We start from the raw sequence: 22,289 nt of genomic DNA, 5'->3' as shown, positions 1-22,289 counted from the left end.
CCCCCCCCCCCCCCCACCCCCCCCCCCCCCCACCCCCCCCCCCCCCCACCCCCCCCCCCCCCCACCCCCCCCCCCCCCCACCCCCCCCCCCCCCCACCCCCCCCCCCCCCCACCCCCCCCCCCCCCCACCCCCCCCCCCCCCCACCCCCCCCCCCCCCCACCCCCCCCCCCCCCCACCCCCCCCCCCCCCCACCCCCCCCCCCCCCCACCCCCCCCCCCCCCCACCCCCCCCCCCCCCCACCCCCCCCCCCCCCCACCCCCCCCCCCCCCCACCCCCCCCCCCCCCCACCCCCCCCCCCCCCCACCCCCCCCCCCCCCCACCCCCCCCCCCCCCCACCCCCCCCCCCCCCCACCCCCCCCCCCCCCCACCCCCCCCCCCCCCCACCCCCCCCCCCCCCCACCCCCCCCCCCCCCCACCCCCCCCCCCCCCCACCCCCCCCCCCCCCCACCCCCCCCCCCCCCCACCCCCCCCCCCCCCCACCCCCCCCCCCCCCCACCCCCCCCCCCCCCCACCCCCCCCCCCCCCCACCCCCCCCCCCCCCCACCCCCCCCCCCCCCCACCCCCCCCCCCCCCCACCCCCCCCCCCCCCCACCCCCCCCCCCCCCCACCCCCCCCCCCCCCCACCCCCCCCCCCCCCCACCCCCCCCCCCCCCCACCCCCCCCCCCCCCCACCCCCCCCCCCCCCCACCCCCCCCCCCCCCCACCCCCCCCCCCCCCCACCCCCCCCCCCCCCCACCCCCCCCCCCCCCCACCCCCCCCCCCCCCCACCCCCCCCCCCCCCCACCCCCCCCCCCCCCCACCCCCCCCCCCCCCCACCCCCCCCCCCCCCCACCCCCCCCCCCCCCCACCCCCCCCCCCCCCCACCCCCCCCCCCCCCCACCCCCCCCCCCCCCCACCCCCCCCCCCCCCCACCCCCCCCCCCCCCCACCCCCCCCCCCCCCCACCCCCCCCCCCCCCCACCCCCCCCCCCCCCCACCCCCCCCCCCCCCCACCCCCCCCCCCCCCCACCCCCCCCCCCCCCCACCCCCCCCCCCCCCCACCCCCCCCCCCCCCCACCCCCCCCCCCCCCCACCCCCCCCCCCCCCCACCCCCCCCCCCCCCCACCCCCCCCCCCCCCCACCCCCCCCCCCCCCCACCCCCCCCCCCCCCCACCCCCCCCCCCCCCCACCCCCCCCCCCCCCCACCCCCCCCCCCCCCCACCCCCCCCCCCCCCCACCCCCCCCCCCCCCCACCCCCCCCCCCCCCCACCCCCCCCCCCCCCCACCCCCCCCCCCCCCCACCCCCCCCCCCCCCCACCCCCCCCCCCCCCCACCCCCCCCCCCCCCCACCCCCCCCCCCCCCCACCCCCCCCCCCCCCCACCCCCCCCCCCCCCCACCCCCCCCCCCCCCCACCCCCCCCCCCCCCCACCCCCCCCCCCCCCCACCCCCCCCCCCCCCCACCCCCCCCCCCCCCCACCCCCCCCCCCCCCCACCCCCCCCCCCCCCCACCCCCCCCCCCCCCCACCCCCCCCCCCCCCCACCCCCCCCCCCCCCCACCCCCCCCCCCCCCCACCCCCCCCCCCCCCCACCCCCCCCCCCCCCCACCCCCCCCCCCCCCCACCCCCCCCCCCCCCCACCCCCCCCCCCCCCCACCCCCCCCCCCCCCCACCCCCCCCCCCCCCCACCCCCCCCCCCCCCCACCCCCCCCCCCCCCCACCCCCCCCCCCCCCCACCCCCCCCCCCCCCCACCCCCCCCCCCCCCCACCCCCCCCCCCCCCCACCCCCCCCCCCCCCCACCCCCCCCCCCCCCCACCCCCCCCCCCCCCCACCCCCCCCCCCCCCCACCCCCCCCCCCCCCCACCCCCCCCCCCCCCCACCCCCCCCCCCCCCCACCCCCCCCCCCCCCCACCCCCCCCCCCCCCCACCCCCCCCCCCCCCCACCCCCCCCCCCCCCCACCCCCCCCCCCCCCCACCCCCCCCCCCCCCCACCCCCCCCCCCCCCCACCCCCCCCCCCCCCCACCCCCCCCCCCCCCCACCCCCCCCCCCCCCCACCCCCCCCCCCCCCCACCCCCCCCCCCCCCCACCCCCCCCCCCCCCCACCCCCCCCCCCCCCCACCCCCCCCCCCCCCCACCCCCCCCCCCCCCCACCCCCCCCCCCCCCCACCCCCCCCCCCCCCCACCCCCCCCCCCCCCCACCCCCCCCCCCCCCCACCCCCCCCCCCCCCCACCCCCCCCCCCCCCCACCCCCCCCCCCCCCCACCCCCCCCCCCCCCCACCCCCCCCCCCCCCCACCCCCCCCCCCCCCCACCCCCCCCCCCCCCCACCCCCCCCCCCCCCCACCCCCCCCCCCCCCCACCCCCCCCCCCCCCCACCCCCCCCCCCCCCCACCCCCCCCCCCCCCCACCCCCCCCCCCCCCCACCCCCCCCCCCCCCCACCCCCCCCCCCCCCCACCCCCCCCCCCCCCCACCCCCCCCCCCCCCCACCCCCCCCCCCCCCCACCCCCCCCCCCCCCCACCCCCCCCCCCCCCCACCCCCCCCCCCCCCCACCCCCCCCCCCCCCCACCCCCCCCCCCCCCCACCCCCCCCCCCCCCCACCCCCCCCCCCCCCCACCCCCCCCCCCCCCCACCCCCCCCCCCCCCCACCCCCCCCCCCCCCCACCCCCCCCCCCCCCCACCCCCCCCCCCCCCCACCCCCCCCCCCCCCCACCCCCCCCCCCCCCCACCCCCCCCCCCCCCCACCCCCCCCCCCCCCCACCCCCCCCCCCCCCCACCCCCCCCCCCCCCCACCCCCCCCCCCCCCCACCCCCCCCCCCCCCCACCCCCCCCCCCCCCCACCCCCCCCCCCCCCCACCCCCCCCCCCCCCCACCCCCCCCCCCCCCCACCCCCCCCCCCCCCCACCCCCCCCCCCCCCCACCCCCCCCCCCCCCCACCCCCCCCCCCCCCCACCCCCCCCCCCCCCCACCCCCCCCCCCCCCCACCCCCCCCCCCCCCCACCCCCCCCCCCCCCCACCCCCCCCCCCCCCCACCCCCCCCCCCCCCCACCCCCCCCCCCCCCCACCCCCCCCCCCCCCCACCCCCCCCCCCCCCCACCCCCCCCCCCCCCCACCCCCCCCCCCCCCCACCCCCCCCCCCCCCCACCCCCCCCCCCCCCCACCCCCCCCCCCCCCCACCCCCCCCCCCCCCCACCCCCCCCCCCCCCCACCCCCCCCCCCCCCCACCCCCCCCCCCCCCCACCCCCCCCCCCCCCCACCCCCCCCCCCCCCCACCCCCCCCCCCCCCCACCCCCCCCCCCCCCCACCCCCCCCCCCCCCCACCCCCCCCCCCCCCCACCCCCCCCCCCCCCCACCCCCCCCCCCCCCCACCCCCCCCCCCCCCCACCCCCCCCCCCCCCCACCCCCCCCCCCCCCCACCCCCCCCCCCCCCCACCCCCCCCCCCCCCCACCCCCCCCCCCCCCCACCCCCCCCCCCCCCCACCCCCCCCCCCCCCCACCCCCCCCCCCCCCCACCCCCCCCCCCCCCCACCCCCCCCCCCCCCCACCCCCCCCCCCCCCCACCCCCCCCCCCCCCCACCCCCCCCCCCCCCCACCCCCCCCCCCCCCCACCCCCCCCCCCCCCCACCCCCCCCCCCCCCCACCCCCCCCCCCCCCCACCCCCCCCCCCCCCCACCCCCCCCCCCCCCCACCCCCCCCCCCCCCCACCCCCCCCCCCCCCCACCCCCCCCCCCCCCCACCCCCCCCCCCCCCCACCCCCCCCCCCCCCCACCCCCCCCCCCCCCCACCCCCCCCCCCCCCCACCCCCCCCCCCCCCCACCCCCCCCCCCCCCCACCCCCCCCCCCCCCCACCCCCCCCCCCCCCCACCCCCCCCCCCCCCCACCCCCCCCCCCCCCCACCCCCCCCCCCCCCCACCCCCCCCCCCCCCCACCCCCCCCCCCCCCCACCCCCCCCCCCCCCCACCCCCCCCCCCCCCCACCCCCCCCCCCCCCCACCCCCCCCCCCCCCCACCCCCCCCCCCCCCCACCCCCCCCCCCCCCCACCCCCCCCCCCCCCCACCCCCCCCCCCCCCCACCCCCCCCCCCCCCCACCCCCCCCCCCCCCCACCCCCCCCCCCCCCCACCCCCCCCCCCCCCCACCCCCCCCCCCCCCCACCCCCCCCCCCCCCCACCCCCCCCCCCCCCCACCCCCCCCCCCCCCCACCCCCCCCCCCCCCCACCCCCCCCCCCCCCCACCCCCCCCCCCCCCCACCCCCCCCCCCCCCCACCCCCCCCCCCCCCCACCCCCCCCCCCCCCCACCCCCCCCCCCCCCCACCCCCCCCCCCCCCCACCCCCCCCCCCCCCCACCCCCCCCCCCCCCCACCCCCCCCCCCCCCCACCCCCCCCCCCCCCCACCCCCCCCCCCCCCCACCCCCCCCCCCCCCCACCCCCCCCCCCCCCCACCCCCCCCCCCCCCCACCCCCCCCCCCCCCCACCCCCCCCCCCCCCCACCCCCCCCCCCCCCCACCCCCCCCCCCCCCCACCCCCCCCCCCCCCCACCCCCCCCCCCCCCCACCCCCCCCCCCCCCCACCCCCCCCCCCCCCCACCCCCCCCCCCCCCCACCCCCCCCCCCCCCCACCCCCCCCCCCCCCCACCCCCCCCCCCCCCCACCCCCCCCCCCCCCCACCCCCCCCCCCCCCCACCCCCCCCCCCCCCCACCCCCCCCCCCCCCCACCCCCCCCCCCCCCCACCCCCCCCCCCCCCCACCCCCCCCCCCCCCCACCCCCCCCCCCCCCCACCCCCCCCCCCCCCCACCCCCCCCCCCCCCCACCCCCCCCCCCCCCCACCCCCCCCCCCCCCCACCCCCCCCCCCCCCCACCCCCCCCCCCCCCCACCCCCCCCCCCCCCCACCCCCCCCCCCCCCCACCCCCCCCCCCCCCCACCCCCCCCCCCCCCCACCCCCCCCCCCCCCCACCCCCCCCCCCCCCCACCCCCCCCCCCCCCCACCCCCCCCCCCCCCCACCCCCCCCCCCCCCCACCCCCCCCCCCCCCCACCCCCCCCCCCCCCCACCCCCCCCCCCCCCCACCCCCCCCCCCCCCCACCCCCCCCCCCCCCCACCCCCCCCCCCCCCCACCCCCCCCCCCCCCCACCCCCCCCCCCCCCCACCCCCCCCCCCCCCCACCCCCCCCCCCCCCCACCCCCCCCCCCCCCCACCCCCCCCCCCCCCCACCCCCCCCCCCCCCCACCCCCCCCCCCCCCCACCCCCCCCCCCCCCCACCCCCCCCCCCCCCCACCCCCCCCCCCCCCCACCCCCCCCCCCCCCCACCCCCCCCCCCCCCCACCCCCCCCCCCCCCCACCCCCCCCCCCCCCCACCCCCCCCCCCCCCCACCCCCCCCCCCCCCCACCCCCCCCCCCCCCCACCCCCCCCCCCCCCCACCCCCCCCCCCCCCCACCCCCCCCCCCCCCCACCCCCCCCCCCCCCCACCCCCCCCCCCCCCCACCCCCCCCCCCCCCCACCCCCCCCCCCCCCCACCCCCCCCCCCCCCCACCCCCCCCCCCCCCCACCCCCCCCCCCCCCCACCCCCCCCCCCCCCCACCCCCCCCCCCCCCCACCCCCCCCCCCCCCCACCCCCCCCCCCCCCCACCCCCCCCCCCCCCCACCCCCCCCCCCCCCCACCCCCCCCCCCCCCCACCCCCCCCCCCCCCCACCCCCCCCCCCCCCCACCCCCCCCCCCCCCCACCCCCCCCCCCCCCCACCCCCCCCCCCCCCCACCCCCCCCCCCCCCCACCCCCCCCCCCCCCCACCCCCCCCCCCCCCCACCCCCCCCCCCCCCCACCCCCCCCCCCCCCCACCCCCCCCCCCCCCCACCCCCCCCCCCCCCCACCCCCCCCCCCCCCCACCCCCCCCCCCCCCCACCCCCCCCCCCCCCCACCCCCCCCCCCCCCCACCCCCCCCCCCCCCCACCCCCCCCCCCCCCCACCCCCCCCCCCCCCCACCCCCCCCCCCCCCCACCCCCCCCCCCCCCCACCCCCCCCCCCCCCCACCCCCCCCCCCCCCCACCCCCCCCCCCCCCCACCCCCCCCCCCCCCCACCCCCCCCCCCCCCCACCCCCCCCCCCCCCCACCCCCCCCCCCCCCCACCCCCCCCCCCCCCCACCCCCCCCCCCCCCCACCCCCCCCCCCCCCCACCCCCCCCCCCCCCCACCCCCCCCCCCCCCCACCCCCCCCCCCCCCCACCCCCCCCCCCCCCCACCCCCCCCCCCCCCCACCCCCCCCCCCCCCCACCCCCCCCCCCCCCCACCCCCCCCCCCCCCCACCCCCCCCCCCCCCCACCCCCCCCCCCCCCCACCCCCCCCCCCCCCCACCCCCCCCCCCCCCCACCCCCCCCCCCCCCCACCCCCCCCCCCCCCCACCCCCCCCCCCCCCCACCCCCCCCCCCCCCCACCCCCCCCCCCCCCCACCCCCCCCCCCCCCCACCCCCCCCCCCCCCCACCCCCCCCCCCCCCCACCCCCCCCCCCCCCCACCCCCCCCCCCCCCCACCCCCCCCCCCCCCCACCCCCCCCCCCCCCCACCCCCCCCCCCCCCCACCCCCCCCCCCCCCCACCCCCCCCCCCCCCCACCCCCCCCCCCCCCCACCCCCCCCCCCCCCCACCCCCCCCCCCCCCCACCCCCCCCCCCCCCCACCCCCCCCCCCCCCCACCCCCCCCCCCCCCCACCCCCCCCCCCCCCCACCCCCCCCCCCCCCCACCCCCCCCCCCCCCCACCCCCCCCCCCCCCCACCCCCCCCCCCCCCCACCCCCCCCCCCCCCCACCCCCCCCCCCCCCCACCCCCCCCCCCCCCCACCCCCCCCCCCCCCCACCCCCCCCCCCCCCCACCCCCCCCCCCCCCCACCCCCCCCCCCCCCCACCCCCCCCCCCCCCCACCCCCCCCCCCCCCCACCCCCCCCCCCCCCCACCCCCCCCCCCCCCCACCCCCCCCCCCCCCCACCCCCCCCCCCCCCCACCCCCCCCCCCCCCCACCCCCCCCCCCCCCCACCCCCCCCCCCCCCCACCCCCCCCCCCCCCCACCCCCCCCCCCCCCCACCCCCCCCCCCCCCCACCCCCCCCCCCCCCCACCCCCCCCCCCCCCCACCCCCCCCCCCCCCCACCCCCCCCCCCCCCCACCCCCCCCCCCCCCCACCCCCCCCCCCCCCCACCCCCCCCCCCCCCCACCCCCCCCCCCCCCCACCCCCCCCCCCCCCCACCCCCCCCCCCCCCCACCCCCCCCCCCCCCCACCCCCCCCCCCCCCCACCCCCCCCCCCCCCCACCCCCCCCCCCCCCCACCCCCCCCCCCCCCCACCCCCCCCCCCCCCCACCCCCCCCCCCCCCCACCCCCCCCCCCCCCCACCCCCCCCCCCCCCCACCCCCCCCCCCCCCCACCCCCCCCCCCCCCCACCCCCCCCCCCCCCCACCCCCCCCCCCCCCCACCCCCCCCCCCCCCCACCCCCCCCCCCCCCCACCCCCCCCCCCCCCCACCCCCCCCCCCCCCCACCCCCCCCCCCCCCCACCCCCCCCCCCCCCCACCCCCCCCCCCCCCCACCCCCCCCCCCCCCCACCCCCCCCCCCCCCCACCCCCCCCCCCCCCCACCCCCCCCCCCCCCCACCCCCCCCCCCCCCCACCCCCCCCCCCCCCCACCCCCCCCCCCCCCCACCCCCCCCCCCCCCCACCCCCCCCCCCCCCCACCCCCCCCCCCCCCCACCCCCCCCCCCCCCCACCCCCCCCCCCCCCCACCCCCCCCCCCCCCCACCCCCCCCCCCCCCCACCCCCCCCCCCCCCCACCCCCCCCCCCCCCCACCCCCCCCCCCCCCCACCCCCCCCCCCCCCCACCCCCCCCCCCCCCCACCCCCCCCCCCCCCCACCCCCCCCCCCCCCCACCCCCCCCCCCCCCCACCCCCCCCCCCCCCCACCCCCCCCCCCCCCCACCCCCCCCCCCCCCCACCCCCCCCCCCCCCCACCCCCCCCCCCCCCCACCCCCCCCCCCCCCCACCCCCCCCCCCCCCCACCCCCCCCCCCCCCCACCCCCCCCCCCCCCCACCCCCCCCCCCCCCCACCCCCCCCCCCCCCCACCCCCCCCCCCCCCCACCCCCCCCCCCCCCCACCCCCCCCCCCCCCCACCCCCCCCCCCCCCCACCCCCCCCCCCCCCCACCCCCCCCCCCCCCCACCCCCCCCCCCCCCCACCCCCCCCCCCCCCCACCCCCCCCCCCCCCCACCCCCCCCCCCCCCCACCCCCCCCCCCCCCCACCCCCCCCCCCCCCCACCCCCCCCCCCCCCCACCCCCCCCCCCCCCCACCCCCCCCCCCCCCCACCCCCCCCCCCCCCCACCCCCCCCCCCCCCCACCCCCCCCCCCCCCCACCCCCCCCCCCCCCCACCCCCCCCCCCCCCCACCCCCCCCCCCCCCCACCCCCCCCCCCCCCCACCCCCCCCCCCCCCCACCCCCCCCCCCCCCCACCCCCCCCCCCCCCCACCCCCCCCCCCCCCCACCCCCCCCCCCCCCCACCCCCCCCCCCCCCCACCCCCCCCCCCCCCCACCCCCCCCCCCCCCCACCCCCCCCCCCCCCCACCCCCCCCCCCCCCCACCCCCCCCCCCCCCCACCCCCCCCCCCCCCCACCCCCCCCCCCCCCCACCCCCCCCCCCCCCCACCCCCCCCCCCCCCCACCCCCCCCCCCCCCCACCCCCCCCCCCCCCCACCCCCCCCCCCCCCCACCCCCCCCCCCCCCCACCCCCCCCCCCCCCCACCCCCCCCCCCCCCCACCCCCCCCCCCCCCCACCCCCCCCCCCCCCCACCCCCCCCCCCCCCCACCCCCCCCCCCCCCCACCCCCCCCCCCCCCCACCCCCCCCCCCCCCCACCCCCCCCCCCCCCCACCCCCCCCCCCCCCCACCCCCCCCCCCCCCCACCCCCCCCCCCCCCCACCCCCCCCCCCCCCCACCCCCCCCCCCCCCCACCCCCCCCCCCCCCCACCCCCCCCCCCCCCCACCCCCCCCCCCCCCCACCCCCCCCCCCCCCCACCCCCCCCCCCCCCCACCCCCCCCCCCCCCCACCCCCCCCCCCCCCCACCCCCCCCCCCCCCCACCCCCCCCCCCCCCCACCCCCCCCCCCCCCCACCCCCCCCCCCCCCCACCCCCCCCCCCCCCCACCCCCCCCCCCCCCCACCCCCCCCCCCCCCCACCCCCCCCCCCCCCCACCCCCCCCCCCCCCCACCCCCCCCCCCCCCCACCCCCCCCCCCCCCCACCCCCCCCCCCCCCCACCCCCCCCCCCCCCCACCCCCCCCCCCCCCCACCCCCCCCCCCCCCCACCCCCCCCCCCCCCCACCCCCCCCCCCCCCCACCCCCCCCCCCCCCCACCCCCCCCCCCCCCCACCCCCCCCCCCCCCCACCCCCCCCCCCCCCCACCCCCCCCCCCCCCCACCCCCCCCCCCCCCCACCCCCCCCCCCCCCCACCCCCCCCCCCCCCCACCCCCCCCCCCCCCCACCCCCCCCCCCCCCCACCCCCCCCCCCCCCCACCCCCCCCCCCCCCCACCCCCCCCCCCCCCCACCCCCCCCCCCCCCCACCCCCCCCCCCCCCCACCCCCCCCCCCCCCCACCCCCCCCCCCCCCCACCCCCCCCCCCCCCCACCCCCCCCCCCCCCCACCCCCCCCCCCCCCCACCCCCCCCCCCCCCCACCCCCCCCCCCCCCCACCCCCCCCCCCCCCCACCCCCCCCCCCCCCCACCCCCCCCCCCCCCCACCCCCCCCCCCCCCCACCCCCCCCCCCCCCCACCCCCCCCCCCCCCCACCCCCCCCCCCCCCCACCCCCCCCCCCCCCCACCCCCCCCCCCCCCCACCCCCCCCCCCCCCCACCCCCCCCCCCCCCCACCCCCCCCCCCCCCCACCCCCCCCCCCCCCCACCCCCCCCCCCCCCCACCCCCCCCCCCCCCCACCCCCCCCCCCCCCCACCCCCCCCCCCCCCCACCCCCCCCCCCCCCCACCCCCCCCCCCCCCCACCCCCCCCCCCCCCCACCCCCCCCCCCCCCCACCCCCCCCCCCCCCCACCCCCCCCCCCCCCCACCCCCCCCCCCCCCCACCCCCCCCCCCCCCCACCCCCCCCCCCCCCCACCCCCCCCCCCCCCCACCCCCCCCCCCCCCCACCCCCCCCCCCCCCCACCCCCCCCCCCCCCCACCCCCCCCCCCCCCCACCCCCCCCCCCCCCCACCCCCCCCCCCCCCCACCCCCCCCCCCCCCCACCCCCCCCCCCCCCCACCCCCCCCCCCCCCCACCCCCCCCCCCCCCCACCCCCCCCCCCCCCCACCCCCCCCCCCCCCCACCCCCCCCCCCCCCCACCCCCCCCCCCCCCCACCCCCCCCCCCCCCCACCCCCCCCCCCCCCCACCCCCCCCCCCCCCCACCCCCCCCCCCCCCCACCCCCCCCCCCCCCCACCCCCCCCCCCCCCCACCCCCCCCCCCCCCCACCCCCCCCCCCCCCCACCCCCCCCCCCCCCCACCCCCCCCCCCCCCCACCCCCCCCCCCCCCCACCCCCCCCCCCCCCCACCCCCCCCCCCCCCCACCCCCCCCCCCCCCCACCCCCCCCCCCCCCCACCCCCCCCCCCCCCCACCCCCCCCCCCCCCCACCCCCCCCCCCCCCCACCCCCCCCCCCCCCCACCCCCCCCCCCCCCCACCCCCCCCCCCCCCCACCCCCCCCCCCCCCCACCCCCCCCCCCCCCCACCCCCCCCCCCCCCCACCCCCCCCCCCCCCCACCCCCCCCCCCCCCCACCCCCCCCCCCCCCCACCCCCCCCCCCCCCCACCCCCCCCCCCCCCCACCCCCCCCCCCCCCCACCCCCCCCCCCCCCCACCCCCCCCCCCCCCCACCCCCCCCCCCCCCCACCCCCCCCCCCCCCCACCCCCCCCCCCCCCCACCCCCCCCCCCCCCCACCCCCCCCCCCCCCCACCCCCCCCCCCCCCCACCCCCCCCCCCCCCCACCCCCCCCCCCCCCCACCCCCCCCCCCCCCCACCCCCCCCCCCCCCCACCCCCCCCCCCCCCCACCCCCCCCCCCCCCCACCCCCCCCCCCCCCCACCCCCCCCCCCCCCCACCCCCCCCCCCCCCCACCCCCCCCCCCCCCCACCCCCCCCCCCCCCCACCCCCCCCCCCCCCCACCCCCCCCCCCCCCCACCCCCCCCCCCCCCCACCCCCCCCCCCCCCCACCCCCCCCCCCCCCCACCCCCCCCCCCCCCCACCCCCCCCCCCCCCCACCCCCCCCCCCCCCCACCCCCCCCCCCCCCCACCCCCCCCCCCCCCCACCCCCCCCCCCCCCCACCCCCCCCCCCCCCCACCCCCCCCCCCCCCCACCCCCCCCCCCCCCCACCCCCCCCCCCCCCCACCCCCCCCCCCCCCCACCCCCCCCCCCCCCCACCCCCCCCCCCCCCCACCCCCCCCCCCCCCCACCCCCCCCCCCCCCCACCCCCCCCCCCCCCCACCCCCCCCCCCCCCCACCCCCCCCCCCCCCCACCCCCCCCCCCCCCCACCCCCCCCCCCCCCCACCCCCCCCCCCCCCCACCCCCCCCCCCCCCCACCCCCCCCCCCCCCCACCCCCCCCCCCCCCCACCCCCCCCCCCCCCCACCCCCCCCCCCCCCCACCCCCCCCCCCCCCCACCCCCCCCCCCCCCCACCCCCCCCCCCCCCCACCCCCCCCCCCCCCCACCCCCCCCCCCCCCCACCCCCCCCCCCCCCCACCCCCCCCCCCCCCCACCCCCCCCCCCCCCCACCCCCCCCCCCCCCCACCCCCCCCCCCCCCCACCCCCCCCCCCCCCCACCCCCCCCCCCCCCCACCCCCCCCCCCCCCCACCCCCCCCCCCCCCCACCCCCCCCCCCCCCCACCCCCCCCCCCCCCCACCCCCCCCCCCCCCCACCCCCCCCCCCCCCCACCCCCCCCCCCCCCCACCCCCCCCCCCCCCCACCCCCCCCCCCCCCCACCCCCCCCCCCCCCCACCCCCCCCCCCCCCCACCCCCCCCCCCCCCCACCCCCCCCCCCCCCCACCCCCCCCCCCCCCCACCCCCCCCCCCCCCCACCCCCCCCCCCCCCCACCCCCCCCCCCCCCCACCCCCCCCCCCCCCCACCCCCCCCCCCCCCCACCCCCCCCCCCCCCCACCCCCCCCCCCCCCCACCCCCCCCCCCCCCCACCCCCCCCCCCCCCCACCCCCCCCCCCCCCCACCCCCCCCCCCCCCCACCCCCCCCCCCCCCCACCCCCCCCCCCCCCCACCCCCCCCCCCCCCCACCCCCCCCCCCCCCCACCCCCCCCCCCCCCCACCCCCCCCCCCCCCCACCCCCCCCCCCCCCCACCCCCCCCCCCCCCCACCCCCCCCCCCCCCCACCCCCCCCCCCCCCCACCCCCCCCCCCCCCCACCCCCCCCCCCCCCCACCCCCCCCCCCCCCCACCCCCCCCCCCCCCCACCCCCCCCCCCCCCCACCCCCCCCCCCCCCCACCCCCCCCCCCCCCCACCCCCCCCCCCCCCCACCCCCCCCCCCCCCCACCCCCCCCCCCCCCCACCCCCCCCCCCCCCCACCCCCCCCCCCCCCCACCCCCCCCCCCCCCCACCCCCCCCCCCCCCCACCCCCCCCCCCCCCCACCCCCCCCCCCCCCCACCCCCCCCCCCCCCCACCCCCCCCCCCCCCCACCCCCCCCCCCCCCCACCCCCCCCCCCCCCCACCCCCCCCCCCCCCCACCCCCCCCCCCCCCCACCCCCCCCCCCCCCCACCCCCCCCCCCCCCCACCCCCCCCCCCCCCCACCCCCCCCCCCCCCCACCCCCCCCCCCCCCCACCCCCCCCCCCCCCCACCCCCCCCCCCCCCCACCCCCCCCCCCCCCCACCCCCCCCCCCCCCCACCCCCCCCCCCCCCCACCCCCCCCCCCCCCCACCCCCCCCCCCCCCCACCCCCCCCCCCCCCCACCCCCCCCCCCCCCCACCCCCCCCCCCCCCCACCCCCCCCCCCCCCCACCCCCCCCCCCCCCCACCCCCCCCCCCCCCCACCCCCCCCCCCCCCCACCCCCCCCCCCCCCCACCCCCCCCCCCCCCCACCCCCCCCCCCCCCCACCCCCCCCCCCCCCCACCCCCCCCCCCCCCCACCCCCCCCCCCCCCCACCCCCCCCCCCCCCCACCCCCCCCCCCCCCCACCCCCCCCCCCCCCCACCCCCCCCCCCCCCCACCCCCCCCCCCCCCCACCCCCCCCCCCCCCCACCCCCCCCCCCCCCCACCCCCCCCCCCCCCCACCCCCCCCCCCCCCCACCCCCCCCCCCCCCCACCCCCCCCCCCCCCCACCCCCCCCCCCCCCCACCCCCCCCCCCCCCCACCCCCCCCCCCCCCCACCCCCCCCCCCCCCCACCCCCCCCCCCCCCCACCCCCCCCCCCCCCCACCCCCCCCCCCCCCCACCCCCCCCCCCCCCCACCCCCCCCCCCCCCCACCCCCCCCCCCCCCCACCCCCCCCCCCCCCCACCCCCCCCCCCCCCCACCCCCCCCCCCCCCCACCCCCCCCCCCCCCCACCCCCCCCCCCCCCCACCCCCCCCCCCCCCCACCCCCCCCCCCCCCCACCCCCCCCCCCCCCCACCCCCCCCCCCCCCCACCCCCCCCCCCCCCCACCCCCCCCCCCCCCCACCCCCCCCCCCCCCCACCCCCCCCCCCCCCCACCCCCCCCCCCCCCCACCCCCCCCCCCCCCCACCCCCCCCCCCCCCCACCCCCCCCCCCCCCCACCCCCCCCCCCCCCCACCCCCCCCCCCCCCCACCCCCCCCCCCCCCCACCCCCCCCCCCCCCCACCCCCCCCCCCCCCCACCCCCCCCCCCCCCCACCCCCCCCCCCCCCCACCCCCCCCCCCCCCCACCCCCCCCCCCCCCCACCCCCCCCCCCCCCCACCCCCCCCCCCCCCCACCCCCCCCCCCCCCCACCCCCCCCCCCCCCCACCCCCCCCCCCCCCCACCCCCCCCCCCCCCCACCCCCCCCCCCCCCCACCCCCCCCCCCCCCCACCCCCCCCCCCCCCCACCCCCCCCCCCCCCCACCCCCCCCCCCCCCCACCCCCCCCCCCCCCCACCCCCCCCCCCCCCCACCCCCCCCCCCCCCCACCCCCCCCCCCCCCCACCCCCCCCCCCCCCCACCCCCCCCCCCCCCCACCCCCCCCCCCCCCCACCCCCCCCCCCCCCCACCCCCCCCCCCCCCCACCCCCCCCCCCCCCCACCCCCCCCCCCCCCCACCCCCCCCCCCCCCCACCCCCCCCCCCCCCCACCCCCCCCCCCCCCCACCCCCCCCCCCCCCCACCCCCCCCCCCCCCCACCCCCCCCCCCCCCCACCCCCCCCCCCCCCCACCCCCCCCCCCCCCCACCCCCCCCCCCCCCCACCCCCCCCCCCCCCCACCCCCCCCCCCCCCCACCCCCCCCCCCCCCCACCCCCCCCCCCCCCCACCCCCCCCCCCCCCCACCCCCCCCCCCCCCCACCCCCCCCCCCCCCCACCCCCCCCCCCCCCCACCCCCCCCCCCCCCCACCCCCCCCCCCCCCCACCCCCCCCCCCCCCCACCCCCCCCCCCCCCCACCCCCCCCCCCCCCCACCCCCCCCCCCCCCCACCCCCCCCCCCCCCCACCCCCCCCCCCCCCCACCCCCCCCCCCCCCCACCCCCCCCCCCCCCCACCCCCCCCCCCCCCCACCCCCCCCCCCCCCCACCCCCCCCCCCCCCCACCCCCCCCCCCCCCCACCCCCCCCCCCCCCCACCCCCCCCCCCCCCCACCCCCCCCCCCCCCCACCCCCCCCCCCCCCCACCCCCCCCCCCCCCCACCCCCCCCCCCCCCCACCCCCCCCCCCCCCCACCCCCCCCCCCCCCCACCCCCCCCCCCCCCCACCCCCCCCCCCCCCCACCCCCCCCCCCCCCCACCCCCCCCCCCCCCCACCCCCCCCCCCCCCCACCCCCCCCCCCCCCCACCCCCCCCCCCCCCCACCCCCCCCCCCCCCCACCCCCCCCCCCCCCCACCCCCCCCCCCCCCCACCCCCCCCCCCCCCCACCCCCCCCCCCCCCCACCCCCCCCCCCCCCCACCCCCCCCCCCCCCCACCCCCCCCCCCCCCCACCCCCCCCCCCCCCCACCCCCCCCCCCCCCCACCCCCCCCCCCCCCCACCCCCCCCCCCCCCCACCCCCCCCCCCCCCCACCCCCCCCCCCCCCCACCCCCCCCCCCCCCCACCCCCCCCCCCCCCCACCCCCCCCCCCCCCCACCCCCCCCCCCCCCCACCCCCCCCCCCCCCCACCCCCCCCCCCCCCCACCCCCCCCCCCCCCCACCCCCCCCCCCCCCCACCCCCCCCCCCCCCCACCCCCCCCCCCCCCCACCCCCCCCCCCCCCCACCCCCCCCCCCCCCCACCCCCCCCCCCCCCCACCCCCCCCCCCCCCCACCCCCCCCCCCCCCCACCCCCCCCCCCCCCCACCCCCCCCCCCCCCCACCCCCCCCCCCCCCCACCCCCCCCCCCCCCCACCCCCCCCCCCCCCCACCCCCCCCCCCCCCCACCCCCCCCCCCCCCCACCCCCCCCCCCCCCCACCCCCCCCCCCCCCCACCCCCCCCCCCCCCCACCCCCCCCCCCCCCCACCCCCCCCCCCCCCCACCCCCCCCCCCCCCCACCCCCCCCCCCCCCCACCCCCCCCCCCCCCCACCCCCCCCCCCCCCCACCCCCCCCCCCCCCCACCCCCCCCCCCCCCCACCCCCCCCCCCCCCCACCCCCCCCCCCCCCCACCCCCCCCCCCCCCCACCCCCCCCCCCCCCCACCCCCCCCCCCCCCCACCCCCCCCCCCCCCCACCCCCCCCCCCCCCCACCCCCCCCCCCCCCCACCCCCCCCCCCCCCCACCCCCCCCCCCCCCCACCCCCCCCCCCCCCCACCCCCCCCCCCCCCCACCCCCCCCCCCCCCCACCCCCCCCCCCCCCCACCCCCCCCCCCCCCCACCCCCCCCCCCCCCCACCCCCCCCCCCCCCCACCCCCCCCCCCCCCCACCCCCCCCCCCCCCCACCCCCCCCCCCCCCCACCCCCCCCCCCCCCCACCCCCCCCCCCCCCCACCCCCCCCCCCCCCCACCCCCCCCCCCCCCCACCCCCCCCCCCCCCCACCCCCCCCCCCCCCCACCCCCCCCCCCCCCCACCCCCCCCCCCCCCCACCCCCCCCCCCCCCCACCCCCCCCCCCCCCCACCCCCCCCCCCCCCCACCCCCCCCCCCCCCCACCCCCCCCCCCCCCCACCCCCCCCCCCCCCCACCCCCCCCCCCCCCCACCCCCCCCCCCCCCCACCCCCCCCCCCCCCCACCCCCCCCCCCCCCCACCCCCCCCCCCCCCCACCCCCCCCCCCCCCCACCCCCCCCCCCCCCCACCCCCCCCCCCCCCCACCCCCCCCCCCCCCCACCCCCCCCCCCCCCCACCCCCCCCCCCCCCCACCCCCCCCCCCCCCCACCCCCCCCCCCCCCCACCCCCCCCCCCCCCCACCCCCCCCCCCCCCCACCCCCCCCCCCCCCCACCCCCCCCCCCCCCCACCCCCCCCCCCCCCCACCCCCCCCCCCCCCCACCCCCCCCCCCCCCCACCCCCCCCCCCCCCCACCCCCCCCCCCCCCCACCCCCCCCCCCCCCCACCCCCCCCCCCCCCCACCCCCCCCCCCCCCCACCCCCCCCCCCCCCCACCCCCCCCCCCCCCCACCCCCCCCCCCCCCCACCCCCCCCCCCCCCCACCCCCCCCCCCCCCCACCCCCCCCCCCCCCCACCCCCCCCCCCCCCCACCCCCCCCCCCCCCCACCCCCCCCCCCCCCCACCCCCCCCCCCCCCCACCCCCCCCCCCCCCCACCCCCCCCCCCCCCCACCCCCCCCCCCCCCCACCCCCCCCCCCCCCCACCCCCCCCCCCCCCCACCCCCCCCCCCCCCCACCCCCCCCCCCCCCCACCCCCCCCCCCCCCCACCCCCCCCCCCCCCCACCCCCCCCCCCCCCCACCCCCCCCCCCCCCCACCCCCCCCCCCCCCCACCCCCCCCCCCCCCCACCCCCCCCCCCCCCCACCCCCCCCCCCCCCCACCCCCCCCCCCCCCCACCCCCCCCCCCCCCCACCCCCCCCCCCCCCCACCCCCCCCCCCCCCCACCCCCCCCCCCCCCCACCCCCCCCCCCCCCCACCCCCCCCCCCCCCCACCCCCCCCCCCCCCCACCCCCCCCCCCCCCCACCCCCCCCCCCCCCCACCCCCCCCCCCCCCCACCCCCCCCCCCCCCCACCCCCCCCCCCCCCCACCCCCCCCCCCCCCCACCCCCCCCCCCCCCCACCCCCCCCCCCCCCCACCCCCCCCCCCCCCCACCCCCCCCCCCCCCCACCCCCCCCCCCCCCCACCCCCCCCCCCCCCCACCCCCCCCCCCCCCCACCCCCCCCCCCCCCCACCCCCCCCCCCCCCCACCCCCCCCCCCCCCCACCCCCCCCCCCCCCCACCCCCCCCCCCCCCCACCCCCCCCCCCCCCCACCCCCCCCCCCCCCCACCCCCCCCCCCCCCCACCCCCCCCCCCCCCCACCCCCCCCCCCCCCCACCCCCCCCCCCCCCCACCCCCCCCCCCCCCCACCCCCCCCCCCCCCCACCCCCCCCCCCCCCCACCCCCCCCCCCCCCCACCCCCCCCCCCCCCCACCCCCCCCCCCCCCCACCCCCCCCCCCCCCCACCCCCCCCCCCCCCCACCCCCCCCCCCCCCCACCCCCCCCCCCCCCCACCCCCCCCCCCCCCCACCCCCCCCCCCCCCCACCCCCCCCCCCCCCCACCCCCCCCCCCCCCCACCCCCCCCCCCCCCCACCCCCCCCCCCCCCCACCCCCCCCCCCCCCCACCCCCCCCCCCCCCCACCCCCCCCCCCCCCCACCCCCCCCCCCCCCCACCCCCCCCCCCCCCCACCCCCCCCCCCCCCCACCCCCCCCCCCCCCCACCCCCCCCCCCCCCCACCCCCCCCCCCCCCCACCCCCCCCCCCCCCCACCCCCCCCCCCCCCCACCCCCCCCCCCCCCCACCCCCCCCCCCCCCCACCCCCCCCCCCCCCCACCCCCCCCCCCCCCCACCCCCCCCCCCCCCCACCCCCCCCCCCCCCCACCCCCCCCCCCCCCCACCCCCCCCCCCCCCCACCCCCCCCCCCCCCCACCCCCCCCCCCCCCCACCCCCCCCCCCCCCCACCCCCCCCCCCCCCCACCCCCCCCCCCCCCCACCCCCCCCCCCCCCCACCCCCCCCCCCCCCCACCCCCCCCCCCCCCCACCCCCCCCCCCCCCCACCCCCCCCCCCCCCCACCCCCCCCCCCCCCCACCCCCCCCCCCCCCCACCCCCCCCCCCCCCCACCCCCCCCCCCCCCCACCCCCCCCCCCCCCCACCCCCCCCCCCCCCCACCCCCCCCCCCCCCCACCCCCCCCCCCCCCCACCCCCCCCCCCCCCCACCCCCCCCCCCCCCCACCCCCCCCCCCCCCCACCCCCCCCCCCCCCCACCCCCCCCCCCCCCCACCCCCCCCCCCCCCCACCCCCCCCCCCCCCCACCCCCCCCCCCCCCCACCCCCCCCCCCCCCCACCCCCCCCCCCCCCCACCCCCCCCCCCCCCCACCCCCCCCCCCCCCCACCCCCCCCCCCCCCCACCCCCCCCCCCCCCCACCCCCCCCCCCCCCCACCCCCCCCCCCCCCCACCCCCCCCCCCCCCCACCCCCCCCCCCCCCCACCCCCCCCCCCCCCCACCCCCCCCCCCCCCCACCCCCCCCCCCCCCCACCCCCCCCCCCCCCCACCCCCCCCCCCCCCCACCCCCCCCCCCCCCCACCCCCCCCCCCCCCCACCCCCCCCCCCCCCCACCCCCCCCCCCCCCCACCCCCCCCCCCCCCCACCCCCCCCCCCCCCCACCCCCCCCCCCCCCCACCCCCCCCCCCCCCCACCCCCCCCCCCCCCCACCCCCCCCCCCCCCCACCCCCCCCCCCCCCCACCCCCCCCCCCCCCCACCCCCCCCCCCCCCCACCCCCCCCCCCCCCCACCCCCCCCCCCCCCCACCCCCCCCCCCCCCCACCCCCCCCCCCCCCCACCCCCCCCCCCCCCCACCCCCCCCCCCCCCCACCCCCCCCCCCCCCCACCCCCCCCCCCCCCCACCCCCCCCCCCCCCCACCCCCCCCCCCCCCCACCCCCCCCCCCCCCCACCCCCCCCCCCCCCCACCCCCCCCCCCCCCCACCCCCCCCCCCCCCCACCCCCCCCCCCCCCCACCCCCCCCCCCCCCCACCCCCCCCCCCCCCCACCCCCCCCCCCCCCCACCCCCCCCCCCCCCCACCCCCCCCCCCCCCCACCCCCCCCCCCCCCCACCCCCCCCCCCCCCCACCCCCCCCCCCCCCCACCCCCCCCCCCCCCCACCCCCCCCCCCCCCCACCCCCCCCCCCCCCCACCCCCCCCCCCCCCCACCCCCCCCCCCCCCCACCCCCCCCCCCCCCCACCCCCCCCCCCCCCCACCCCCCCCCCCCCCCACCCCCCCCCCCCCCCACCCCCCCCCCCCCCCACCCCCCCCCCCCCCCACCCCCCCCCCCCCCCACCCCCCCCCCCCCCCACCCCCCCCCCCCCCCACCCCCCCCCCCCCCCACCCCCCCCCCCCCCCACCCCCCCCCCCCCCCACCCCCCCCCCCCCCCACCCCCCCCCCCCCCCACCCCCCCCCCCCCCCACCCCCCCCCCCCCCCACCCCCCCCCCCCCCCACCCCCCCCCCCCCCCACCCCCCCCCCCCCCCACCCCCCCCCCCCCCCACCCCCCCCCCCCCCCACCCCCCCCCCCCCCCACCCCCCCCCCCCCCCACCCCCCCCCCCCCCCACCCCCCCCCCCCCCCACCCCCCCCCCCCCCCACCCCCCCCCCCCCCCACCCCCCCCCCCCCCCACCCCCCCCCCCCCCCACCCCCCCCCCCCCCCACCCCCCCCCCCCCCCACCCCCCCCCCCCCCCACCCCCCCCCCCCCCCACCCCCCCCCCCCCCCACCCCCCCCCCCCCCCACCCCCCCCCCCCCCCACCCCCCCCCCCCCCCACCCCCCCCCCCCCCCACCCCCCCCCCCCCCCACCCCCCCCCCCCCCCACCCCCCCCCCCCCCCACCCCCCCCCCCCCCCACCCCCCCCCCCCCCCACCCCCCCCCCCCCCCACCCCCCCCCCCCCCCACCCCCCCCCCCCCCCACCCCCCCCCCCCCCCACCCCCCCCCCCCCCCACCCCCCCCCCCCCCCACCCCCCCCCCCCCCCACCCCCCCCCCCCCCCACCCCCCCCCCCCCCCACCCCCCCCCCCCCCCACCCCCCCCCCCCCCCACCCCCCCCCCCCCCCACCCCCCCCCCCCCCCACCCCCCCCCCCCCCCACCCCCCCCCCCCCCCACCCCCCCCCCCCCCCACCCCCCCCCCCCCCCACCCCCCCCCCCCCCCACCCCCCCCCCCCCCCACCCCCCCCCCCCCCCACCCCCCCCCCCCCCCACCCCCCCCCCCCCCCACCCCCCCCCCCCCCCACCCCCCCCCCCCCCCACCCCCCCCCCCCCCCACCCCCCCCCCCCCCCACCCCCCCCCCCCCCCACCCCCCCCCCCCCCCACCCCCCCCCCCCCCCACCCCCCCCCCCCCCCACCCCCCCCCCCCCCCACCCCCCCCCCCCCCCACCCCCCCCCCCCCCCACCCCCCCCCCCCCCCACCCCCCCCCCCCCCCACCCCCCCCCCCCCCCACCCCCCCCCCCCCCCACCCCCCCCCCCCCCCACCCCCCCCCCCCCCCACCCCCCCCCCCCCCCACCCCCCCCCCCCCCCACCCCCCCCCCCCCCCACCCCCCCCCCCCCCCACCCCCCCCCCCCCCCACCCCCCCCCCCCCCCACCCCCCCCCCCGCCCCCACCCCCCCACCACCCCAACACCCCCACCCCCCCAACACCCCCACCCCCCCCCGCCCCCCCCCCCCCCCACCCCCCCCCCCCCCCCCCCCCCCCCCCCCCCACCCCCCCCCCCTCCCACACCCCCCCCCCCCCACCCCCACCCCCCCCCCCCCCCCCCCCCCCCCACCCCACCCCACCACCCCACCTCCACCACCCCAACCACGCCCACCCCCCCACCCCCCCCCCCCCCCCCCCCCCCCACCCCCACCCCCCTCCCAATGATGATGAAAACAATCCATAATGCATCAAGGAGACTCTGTGCATTGCTTCTGCAGGACAGGATATGGTCACCTATAATGTCCACGGAGTAAAGCAGTAACCTTTCTATCAGCACAATGGCAAGTAGGGAATATATTTTAAAAATTGCCTTGAAAGGTTGGCAGCATCTCGTAAGGCCCCTGCAGTGGGCCAAATCTCAGTGTTGAGCCAACAGAGGGGGTCAGGAAGGCTGATCCCGTGCAGCGCTGACCTGGGAAAAGCAACTGCAAACTTATACTTGTCCACCTATCCCGAGTAATGTAAATTGAAGAAGAAGAAGAAGAAGAAGAAGAAGAAGAAGAGGAGGAGGAGGAGGAGGAGTTTGGATTTATATCCCCCCTTTCTCTCCTGCAGGAGACTCAAAGGGGCTTACAATCTCCTTGCCCTTCCCCCCTCACAACAAACACCCTGTGAGGTAGGTGGGGCTGAGAGAGCTCCTCGAATCTGTGTGACTAGGCCCAAGGTCACCCAGCTACGTGTGTGGGAGTGCACAGGCTAATGTGACTTGTGAGTAGGCCTCCACAGCTCAGGCGGCAGAGCTGGGAATCAAACCCGGTTCCTCCAGATTAGATACACGAGCTCTTAGCCTCTTACGCCACTGCTGCTCATTTAAGGCAGTGGCGTGCCGCTAATGGAAACATGGTGTATCCCATGTCCCCAGGCGCACGCTGTTTTGTCACATGGGGGGCACCAGGCACCCCCTCACGTGACAAAATGGTGTACACCCGAGCAGCACACCACCGAGCCCTGCCCCCTCCTGGCCTCCCTGCAGGCCGGCTTTTGCCCTCCCCAGGCTTGTTTGAGCCGCCCCTGAGCCCCACCCTCCCCCGGCCTCCTCCCGGCTCTTGTAAGTGGGGCACGAGGAGCCGGGGGCAGCAGTGCCTGGAGGCATTTAAGCCTGGTACATCACTGATTTAAGTTTTTCTACTATGATTACAACTTAAAAGCATGCAACAGGAAACATTTCTGCAGGACAAGGCTCCAAAAACTCTAGTGTTCTAAGGGGCTTTCTGCTGAACAAAGTAGTTTTCATTCACTGTGATCCTGGGGATTATCGTGGGCCATCCTCTGGAGAATGAAGAGCCCTTAGGGCAGTGGTGGTGAACCTTTGGCAATCCAGATGTTAT

The 22,289-nt window shown here is 91.5% G+C and overlaps 1 protein-coding gene across 1 annotated transcript in view; it reads right to left on the bottom strand.

The window, feature by feature from the left end:
* The window catches only part of TENM1 (teneurin transmembrane protein 1), a 652,843-nt gene that overhangs the window by 408,834 nt on the left and 221,720 nt on the right, over window positions 1-22,289 (bottom strand). The window lies entirely within an intron of this gene.

This window comes from Sphaerodactylus townsendi, linkage group LG13 (assembly GCF_021028975.2).
Source record: "Sphaerodactylus townsendi isolate TG3544 linkage group LG13, MPM_Stown_v2.3, whole genome shotgun sequence".
In the NCBI taxonomy this organism is placed as follows: domain Eukaryota; kingdom Metazoa; phylum Chordata; class Lepidosauria; order Squamata; family Sphaerodactylidae; genus Sphaerodactylus; species Sphaerodactylus townsendi.
Note: the sequence above shows the minus strand (reverse complement) of the source record. Positions and strands in the feature narration are given on the sequence as shown.